This window comes from Crocuta crocuta, unplaced genomic scaffold (genome assembly GCF_008692635.1).
Source record: "Crocuta crocuta isolate KB4526 unplaced genomic scaffold, BGI_CrCroc_1.0 scaffold181, whole genome shotgun sequence".
Classification (NCBI taxonomy): Eukaryota; Metazoa; Chordata; class Mammalia; order Carnivora; family Hyaenidae; genus Crocuta; species Crocuta crocuta.
The window spans coordinates 1,902,015-1,912,207 of NW_027527952.1; positions in this window are offsets into that span (position 1 = coordinate 1,902,015).

A 10,193-nucleotide genomic window follows, 5' to 3' on the forward strand; every position below is an offset into this window, starting at 1 on the left:
TGTGGGGGTGTGGTGGGTGTGTGTGTGTGTGTGTGTGTGTGTGTGTGTGTGTGTGTGTGTGTGTGTGTAAGAGGTAGGTGTGGCAAGACAGGGATGCGTTTGCTGACTCAAATGCACAGCGTACTGGAGCTGACTACTGGCCACATGGCTGGGTTCATTTCTTCCATTCTCATCTCCAGACTCACCCTGTTCATCCTCAGGTTTGGGCGTTACTCTCTGCTTTCCCAAGAGCAGCCGTGGAAACATGGAAGTTGTCTCCCAAGGGTCTCCTTCTGAGTGGGACCTTGTTCTTGCTTTGGGCCTGTCATGGAATTGTCTGTCTACTCTTTGTAAGGTCTATGAAAGCCGTGATATCAACACAGTGATGCTTCTCTCTACCCTGGTCCTCTTGCTGTTCATCCCCTCCCCGCCATTGCTGCCATGTAACAGCCAGGGCCCCAACAGGAAACAGATGGCATACTGGAATTGGAATAACTCAAACAAGGATTATTTACAAAAGGACTAAATATAAAGGCATGGGTGGGACAGAGAGGATCCACTGAGGTAGCACTGAAATGCAGGCCTGGCAGCAATAGAATTATTACATGACAAGGTAAGGACTGGCAACACAAGGAAGGGAGGGGTGATCGAAACTTGGAAGGAGGGAGTCCTGTCAAGCAGGTGCCCTTGAGAGGAGTGGTAATCTCCAGGGATATAAACAGCCAGCCTGGAGGGAGAACCTTGTGGAGAGAGAGCCAGGGACACTCCTCCCCCCAGCCCCCCCACCTGCCCTCTTCTCTGCTCCCTCTCTGATCTCCTGCCAGAGACTCCCACTGGCCAAACCCAAATGGGCTCTCTGTACGTCAGGTGATAAAATCCCTACTGCTCAGCCTCTGGGCCAGGAGCAGGATGAAGGGGTTTGCCAAAGACATTTGGCACATTCAGGGGCCTCACAGCTCATGAGAACGAAAAAAACCCCAAGTATCTATTTTAGAAACTTATTTAACATTTAGTTGGTGGCTGTGTATTGGCTCCACCTGGTAATTTTAACTCCTGAGAAGATTTTAGCTTCTGAATCGCTGGGGGCAGGGGCATTCACTTTCCCACTAAATAGTCTTCCTCCCCGTGACATTAAAAAATAACCGTGGCCTGGTGTACTGCACCAAATCTTGGAGCTTTCCCCTTTTAGGACTGGATATGTCTCTTCTAGACTCGCAGGCCCCCAGGCCCAGAGCAGGGCCTATGCTGTCTCTTCTGACTCCCTTGTAAGTATAGTTGCACACTGTCCACGGGAGCTCTGGGTTCTTTTCCAGACGTGCCCCATCTCTGCCTTGGTGCCTTCAAACCTGAACGTGGTTCACCTAGTGGCTAGGCTGACATTCTTAGGCCCATCTTCACAGTTCTGGTGGCAAAATACTGGACCTTAGGTCTCTTTCTAGAAGGACCTTTCTTTCTTGGTTCCATTGCACAGTGAGAATTCACAGTCTGCTCTCGCAGAGTGAGATCCCGCGGTGCCTGTAAGGAGCGCCTTAAAGTTTGCTCCTGCATGGCTTGGTTTCTCAGACCCCTTTCTATCGCTCCCTCCTGTGCTGCTTTCTGCAACAGGCTTGCGAAACCTTGCTCCCTTCTCTTTTTAATGCATGCTTCATGTTTTTCCATATCTTCTGGTGATGTGAAGCAATTGTCCATGAACTTCATTTATTTATTTTTTTAAATGTTTTTATTTATTTCTAGGAGAGAGAGAGACAGCGTGAGCAGGGGAGGGTCAGAGAGAGAGAGAGGGAGTCACAGGCTGAAACAGGCTCCAGGCTCTGAGCTGGCAGCACAGAGCCCGACGCGGGGCTCAAACCCATGAACCGTGAGATCATGACCTAAGCGAAAGTCGGACGCTCAACCGACTAAGCCACCCAGGCGTCCCTGTCCATGAACTTTAAGACATTAGCCCAATTGGAGTCATCAATAAGGACTAGCAGAAGGTGCAGTCTCCTGCCCTGGCCAGCCGCCTCTGGGGGTCTGATGCCTAAAAGAAATGTATTCAAGCTCCTCCCTCTCTTGAAGGCAGTTTCTAAGCCTTACTATCTTGTTCTACTATTAATTCACTCTTTCTCCCAAGGACAATGGAAATGACTGCTTTGAGTCTTTGGAAAGAAAAAACAGTTGGATTTTCCTTCCCATTGAAAAGAAGGTTTGTTTTTTTAAAAAATAAAATAGAGGGGCACCTGGGTGACACTCGTTGAGTGTCTGACTTCAGTTCAGGTCATGATCTCACAGTTCATGAGTTTGGGCCCCACATCAGACTCTCTGCTGTCAGCGCAGAGCCCACTTTGGATTCTCTGTCCCGCTCTCTCTGCCCTTCCCCCACTCTCTCACTCTCTCAAAAATAAACAGTAAAAAATTGTATATGTTTAAGGTGTACAGTATGATGATTTGATATATATAAGTAGTGAAATGATTACACAGTCAAGCTAATTAACATATCCCTTCATAGTTACATGTGTGTGGTGAGAGGACCTCAAATCTATGCTCTTAGCACATTTCCAGCATGCAATACCACATTATTAACTATAGTGACCATGCTTTACATTAGATCTATGGTCTTACTCATCTTATGTAATTGCAACTTTGTACCCTTTGACCAACATCTCCCCATTTCCCCCCATTCTCCAGCTTCTGGTGACCACCATTCCACTCTCTGCTTCTACACACTTGACTTTTTAGATTTCACAGGTCAGTGAGGTCATGAAGTTTTGTCTTTTTGCGTGTGGTTTGTTTAACTTAGCATATGTCCTCCAGGCTCATCCACATTGCAAATGGCACGATCTTCTTTTCTCAGACTGAGTAACACTCATAGACAAATATATACCAGAGTTTCTTTATCCATACTTAGATCTATGTTTCCATATCTTGGTTAAGGTGAATAAAGCTGTGATGAACATGGGGATTAAGATGAGATAGTGACTACATGAAGATGAAATGATTACATTTCCTTTGGGTATAGACCCAGAAGAGGGAGTGCTGGATCCTTTGGTGGGAAAAACCCTTTGTGAACCACTTGAGCAGGGGTACAATCCCCTGACTATGTTTCTGTTTGGGCTAAGGCTGGTCCCATAGCTTCAAATTATGAGCGACTTGCATGCAGAAAGAAAAAAGGGAAGATGTTTCTCTGGGAAAAAGGGGGATAGGGCAGAAATCACTACCTTCTTTGTTTCTCGGCCTACCGTTAGGGACTAGGTCTGATTCCTGTGTTTTGGAGTGTTAAGTGGCAATTGAAGGAACTTCTGATATAGGGATTTTGAGACTTGGGGTACAAAGCAGTACCATCTCCAGATCTAGAAGGCCAAGTGTCACTCAGCTCGAGAAATATATTCTCTATTTCTGTGCTGTGCTTTGTACAGTATTTGGGAGAAATGAAGACCAAAAGCCACACACCTCCTGCAGCTTTGGGAACCCAGGAATGCTTTGGCAGTGGGGACAGTCTTCCTGAAGTAGCCAGAAGCAACAAATACCAACAAGAAGGGTGGAAGATAACACTGGAAGGAGACCTGACCACCACCATGCCCTATCTCCAAGATCATTTCTGGGAAAGCCCATTTCTGGGTATTGGGTTTGCTCAAGACTCGAGTCCTATAGGGGTGGGTCAGAGCAATGAGCCAGCAAACTGGGAAGAAAGGTAGTATGGACAGCATAGGGATAAGGCTTGACTCTAGGAGGTATGGAACATTTGGGTTACGATCAGAAAACTAAAATGTCTTTAGCAACTTCACTAAATGAAAGTCATGAAATCTGTTTCTCTTTCTGTTGACTCCTATTCTTTGCTGCTTTTAGTTTCTCTCCAAATATAGATCAGATGCACAAAAGAAATCAACTTCCAGCATGCCGAATAAATGATCTCCTAGTGATTAACTTCCCTCTAATCCATAAATCAGTGGGTATCATGAGTGAATATGAATATCCTGTGTGAAATTGGCTCATTTCACAGCTCTACTGAGTGTTTAAGCAGCTCTACTGTGTGTCTGTCTTATTTTCATTGGTCCTTCCTTTGTGAGCTCCAGGTTTTAGGCAGTAGCTATAATTATGATGATTAGTTATAGAAAGTGGTTGTTTTAACCCACCTATTTTATTTTACTACCACTTCATTTTAAAGCAATTGAGATGGGAGAAGATAGAAGCCATATTTCTTTTTAGAGGTTTAGAGAATACATAAAACAAAGCTTTGACATTCTTCCCAACCAGGGATGTGTTCCATTATCAGAAAGAATTGAGGTTTCTAACCAAAACAGCCTACATACCTGCTGAGTCAATGGTACTCAACAGCATTTTTCTTTTGGTGTTTTAAGAAATGTCATTAGTTTCCCCCAAAGTGTTCTAAGGTTAAATGAGTGAATCAATGAGTTAATGTCAGGCAGGTTTGATTACTGCAAGATTACCTCTCAGAGACTTTTAAAATATGTTTATTTATTTTTCAGAAGTGGGGGCAGAGAGAGAGAAAGAGACACAGAATCCAAAGCAGGCTCCAGGTTCTGAGCCGTCAGCACAGAGCCTGATGTGGGGCTTGAACTCAAGAATTGTGAGATCATGACCTGAGCTGAAGTCAGATGCTTAACTGACTGAGCCACCCAGGTGCCCCTCAGAGACTTTTATATGCTCATGCATGTGGTCTGGCTTCCTCAATAGGGGAATATGAATGGGAACCCTGTGGACAAATAACTTTGGGATACTGTCATGTCAGTACACCTGGTAGAAGGCCAGTGCTCTAGAACATAATTTCAAGATGTCTTATATGAGAGACATGGAGCAGCACCACCCAGATCCCCTTTCAAGGCAGGACTTGCTGTCCAGCTGCAGGGATGCCATAACAGACCATCTTGAGCTCATAAACTACCTCAGCTGCAAAGAGCCTCCTTGTCCTTCCATGACCAACCCATTTGATGGCTGCACAAGGTGTGCCTACGGTATCCATCCTCTTGTCCAGCCCTGACACGCTCATGCTTGTCACAGAGCTGCTGAGCGGGCTGGCCCAGGCTCTGTCAGCTCCACATTGCCATTTGCCTTCTCCCTCTGTCCAATCCTGCTTCATTTCTTTTCACAGGTGCTGATCCCCAATAAGCATCTTGTATGCCAGATTCCATCTCAGCATCTGCTTTTATAAAGCCCAACCTGGGACATTACTGAGATTACTGTAGTTTATAAGGGATCTTATTGCAATGGACTGAATGTTAATACCTTCCCCCATTCATATATTGAAAACTAATCTCCAATTGCACCCCCAAATTGGGATTATAGTAAAAGATCTTCATAGGATTTGAGTGAGGATTACATGAGGTGTTATAAATTCTTAAGAACAGTGCCAGGACATTTTGAGGGCTATAGGCCATTAGATGGTATTGTTGCTGAGGCAAAGTATATGAACCTGTTACATTTTAAATAGCTGATCCTGGAGAGGTAGTCAGGAGCAGACCATGAGGGCTTTGTCCAGCACTCTCAGAATGAAGAATTCCCAGGGCGCCTGGGTGGCTCAGTCTGTTAAGTCTCTGATTTCGGCTCAGGTCATGATCTCACGGTTCGTGACTTCAAGCCCCGTGTTGGGCTCTGTGCTGGCAGCTAGTTCAGAGCCTAGAGCCTGCTTCGGTTTCTGTGTGTGTGTGTCTCTCTCTCTGACCCTCCCCTGCTCACACTGTCTTACTCTCTCTCTCAGAAATAAATAAAACACTAAAAAAAAAAAAAAAAGAACAAAGAATTCCCTCCCATGACATAGAGGATGTGAGAGAAGAGATGGTGGATTTATTTTGACAATAGTAATCCTGTTCACTCTGTAGCCACTGCCATCCCACATTGGGAAGAACTGAGCCCCTCAGCTAAGCCACTACTGAATTTCTGACCCACAGAAACTAGGATAATGTGTTTATGGTTTTAGACCAGTAAGAGTTGAGCAATTTGTTTCATAGCATTGACAATTATAGGAGTCTGGGTTGTTTAGCTTTGTGTCATCCTACTCCTCCTTTCTTTCTCTCTATCCACCAAGTATACTGTAATAAAACTATTCTTAGAAATCATTCTTCATTAATACTAGAAAGATCTATTTCTTCAGATGTGAGATCACACCGAGTATTTTTCTAAATTAAAAAAATATATTTATTTATTTTTGAGAGAGTAAGAGAGAGTGTGTGAGCAGAGGAGGGTCAGAGAGAGGGAGACACAGAATCTGAAGCAGGCATCAGGCTTGAGCTCTCAGCACAGAGCCTGATGTGGGGCTTGAATTCGTGAACTGTGAGATCACAACCTGAGTCAAAGTCAGATGCTTAACTGAGCCTCCTAGGTACCTCTCACACCAAGTATTTTTCTATTCATGTTTGCCTCAAAATTAGGGCACCACAGTAGGTATATAACAAGTCCACAGTGGGACTCTTAAATGACCAAAGAGGAATGATAACCAGAGTTGAGTGGAAGTCATCCCAGCCACCTAGAGGAGCTGAAACTAACTACCTCAGTTAAGACCAATCTTCAGACAAAGTGACATTCACTGTTTCAGAGAATCATGTTTCCAGGTTACACTGCCGAAAGAAAGGGACTGCCATGGCTTAGGTAGGTGGCTCTGTCTCAGGTTCTCCCATGAGGTTGCTGTTGAGATGCTGCCAGGGTCCCAGTCACCCAAAGACGTCACTGGGGCTGGAGGATCCTCTTCCAAAATGGTCCCTTCACCTGGTGCTGATTGTTGGAAAGAGTCCTCTGTTCCTACCAGTATGGGATGATGATGGCTGGATTCCCTCACAGGGAGTAGAGAGTAAGGTGAAAGCCTCAATATCTTTTGTAAGCCAGCCTCAGAAACCACACCCTGTCATTTCTGCAATATCCTATTAGTTACATAGGTCAGCTTTATTTAATGGGGCAGAGTACAACCCAGGGTGTGATACCATGGACATTTGGGAGCCATCTTGGTTGGTGACTACCACCAATCAAAATAAGTTGAGACGGAATTCAGATAGAGTGGAGGGAGGTAGACCATAGTGGCTACTCTGTGGGCTCTGTCTATAAGGCTGGAGAAAACTGATATGGAAATGTCCACGGAGGGCCTAGTTTCTAGGGGACTTCTCACCAGTGGTGTAGCCCACATGAACTTCTCAGCAGGAATTTAGGCAAGTCAGGCTTGGAATTGATACTCTGAGGAGACATGGCTCAAGGTAATCACCTGTTGACATTGGTGTGAGATCTTTTCATTCTTCTCTGGATAGATCTTGGTAGTTACAGTTAGTATGTTTTTCCTCTTACTCATTTTGTGTAAAATGTGCCTAATTTTCAAAAAAATTTCCATTCTTCTTTTAAAAATGGTATGTTTTATTATTGCTCCAATGCTTCAGTAATTCCTGGGAAAACTTTTGTCCCTGGCTACTGCCTTTCTTTACTAACAGTAATACAACCCAAGTGAAGGAAATTTTATTCTGAGTGCTTATCTTCAAGCCTCTTTTTCATTACTTGCTATTGCATGTTTCTGAGCTTTTAAGAGATGAGTCTCTCGTCTTTGTGTAACCAATGCTTTTTCCATACCTGGCACATAGTAGGTACTGAATTAATGTATGCTGCTAAAATATATTTGAATATATTAGAGGTCAACATAGAAATATACTCTGCATCTTCTCCTCTCTGCTGTCTGCAAAGCCAGTGTGGCACATTTCTTAAAATAGCTCTTTTTAGTCACTTTACAGTTACATCTTTATATGTTTTTTTTTTCTTTTTTGGTTAACTTAGCTGAAAATGCCCCTTTCTTCCATTGTATAAGATGATTATCTCAATTAGTGTTAATGATCTCCTTCCCCATGTCCCTCTTCCATTTTGTCTTGCAGAAATTTTCTTGGTGATTTTCCATCCCTTTCAGACTTAATGGTGTGGATGGTGGATGGGGTGGAGGTGAATACTGATAGAGTTATGTAAGGGGTATACCAAGGTGGTGGTTTGGTGGCCCTAACTCTCCCCTCTTTTTTGAAGAGGCTGTCAAAAACATATTAATTATGTACCCTCCTGACAAAAGAGTAAAAAACTAACTCAAGAAAATATAAGAAATTTATTAATAGTGTCCAATAGAACTCATGGATAAAAATGAAGTCAAATTTCTAGAAGTAGAAGCAGGTACTGAGAAACTAACAGGACCCAAATTTCTCCTCTCCTCTCTTTTTATCTATATACAGATCGGTTTGCTCTTCTCTTCAATCCCATGGCCACGTACGGCCACTGAGTTCGTTGGGTCCTCTGTGATGGGGACTTTGAGATGGAGTTGGCAACATAAGAGGTTTGTTAGGATATGATGCCTGTGGAAGAGAAAATGAAAAGAAGCTGGACTGGACAGGAAAGGTCTTCACAGCATGATGCAGACCTGACCCCTGTTATAGGAAAGTGAAGAGGAAGCAGAATCAGGAGGAGCCTACCCATGATGCAGACACAATGAGAGCCCCAGGGTGAAGATTATCTATTAGAAGTGCTCTGTATTGGCAGAAATGTCCAGGCATCAGTACCCTGGAGGGCCTAGTCATCAGGTAGGGGTTGTCTGGAATAAGGGTGGCCTGGGCTGGAAAGCTGAGGCAGATCCTGCTGTTGTTAACAGCTTGGAGGCTGTCTGCTGACAAATTGCACACTTCCTGACTCCATGCCTTTCTTGAACAGAGAAGTGAATAGCACACTCCTATGGCTGCAGTGGTCACCAAGAAATCAGAATTCCCTGTTGTCAACATCTTTGTAGAGAGCTTACATGGGAGAGTCTGTGTGTATCTGCCCCACAAATTACCGAAGAAGGGGCTGGGCCTAGGAGGATGGGTTCATTTTTTACAAAATGGCCTCTGGGGCCCACTGATATGGTTAAGAAGATGAGGGGCTGGGAATTTTCTCCACAAGATACTGTCAGTGTAGATCTGGATAAAATTTGAAGGCTGGAGGTCAACAAACAGAGGGACATGTTCATTACTTTATCCATTTGGTGTCAAAAGGCACGATGAAGCCCATTTTTGAAAAATAATTTATTTTTCCTTTTTGTAACCTCATTAGAAGAAAGCATACATCTGTTCAAATGTGTTACTCTGAGATAATAATCTTATGGAAAATTATCTTTGACTTTATGTTTAATTGCTTCAATCATAAATAGTCTGTTCTTCTGCTCCTGGCCCCATGTCTCCATGATTCTTTTTACCCATTCTATTCTGATTTATATCATTCATCATGCAAGGGAGAGTGGTGGTAAATTAAATGTAATTATTGGTAGAAATATGTAAAGGGAAAGCAATACTGCATTCCTGAAGGAACTGCCGATTAGTGTCACCATCAAGAATTTGAAAGATACAGGAGTAGTGATTCCCACCACATCCCCATCCAACTCTCCTGTTTAGCCCATGCAGAATACAGTGGAATCTTGGAGAATGACAGTGGATTATCTTAAGCTTAGCCAGGTGGTGCTTGAAGTATCAGTTTTAGATAAAGATACTCTTTGGAGCCTTTGGCAAGCCTCTATAGGTGAATCATAGCACAGACCTTTAGGAGTTTTGGAGAAAAACCTGGCTATCATCTACACATAACTACTCTCCTTTGGAGAAACAACTCTTGGCCTGCTGCTGGACCTTAGTAGAGACTCAATGTGTAACCATAGGCCACCAAGTTACCATGTGATGTGAGCTGCATATCATGAACTGGGTGTTATCTGACCTACCACATCATCATAAAGTTGGGCATGCACAGCAATACTCCATCAACAAATGGACATGGATATGTATGTAATCAGGTCTGAGAAGGTCCAGAAGGTACATGAAGAAGTGGCCCACATGCCCATGGTCCCCACTTCTGCTATACTTCCTTCTCTCATGGGGAATTTCCTTTTGATAGCTGATAGAGGAATAGAAGAATGGTTTACAGGTGGTTCTGCATGATACACAGACACCACCCAAAAGTGAACAGCAGAAGCACCAAGCCCCTCCATGGACATCCATGAAGGGTAGTGGTAAAGGGAGATCCTCCCAATGGGCAGGACTTCAGGCAATATGCCTAGTTGTTCTCTTTGCTTAGAAGGAAAAATAGCCAGATATGCAATTATAGACTGATTCATGGCTTGGGGCAAATGGTTTGGTTGAATGGAAACATGATTGGAAAATTAGTGGCAAAGAATTTTGGGTAGAGGTATGTGAAAGACTTCTCTGAATGGGCAAAAAACATGAAAACATTGTGTCCCATGTGAATGCTCA